This window comes from Palaemon carinicauda, chromosome 1 (genome assembly GCF_036898095.1).
Source record: "Palaemon carinicauda isolate YSFRI2023 chromosome 1, ASM3689809v2, whole genome shotgun sequence".
Classification (NCBI taxonomy): domain Eukaryota; kingdom Metazoa; phylum Arthropoda; class Malacostraca; order Decapoda; family Palaemonidae; genus Palaemon; species Palaemon carinicauda.
The window spans coordinates 148,016,292-148,017,037 of NC_090725.1; positions in this window are offsets into that span (position 1 = coordinate 148,016,292).

The following is a 746-nucleotide window of genomic DNA, read 5'->3' on the forward strand; positions in this document are numbered from 1 at the left end:
TGTGCAGTCTAAGGGATGTCATATAAGTTCAGTGTACCTGATAATACCTCTCCAGGAGGTCGAAGGTTGAGAATAATTTAGCTCTGTGAAATAAGGTGGTGATATTTGTGATATTGGGGAGTTATAGTGGTCTGGTTCTGTCTGCAGGTTAGGATGCCTTTAATCACCATAAGCATAGGGATACATCATTTAGGACGATGTGCAGTGAACACGACCATTGGCTTGAGGCCATTTGACAAAGACTTGTTCCTTCCATTTAGGCAAATGTGTGTTTAGCTGCTGCAAATGCCTTTGGTGCCAAATATCTAAATCTTGCAAACACTGGGTGCCCGGTTTGTCTTGATATGGTGATAGAAACGTGCGTGGAAGGAACTGTGAGATTTTGGTGTAGTTCTGGCTGAAAGACGTTGAGATATAGAGATGAGGATGTGTAGGAGTCTTTTTGTGCACTAATGTGAAAATTAAGGTTGGAGGATGCAGGGGATAAAGGTGTGGATAAGTAAGAGCTGACATTGACTAAGCTTTGATGTACCATATTGACCAAGAGGTGGAAATTGGCAAGGAAATTCTCACCAGCTAGCTGTAGTGTAACATCAGTGACTATGAAATTCCATCGGTGGCATTGACTTGTAACCTTGATTATTGATAGCAGATTCATTGATAGCTACCAGGCGAACATTAGCAGTCTTGGAATAATGGGGATGCGCCATGAAAAGGGAATGAGGCAGAATGGAGCGTCAGACACC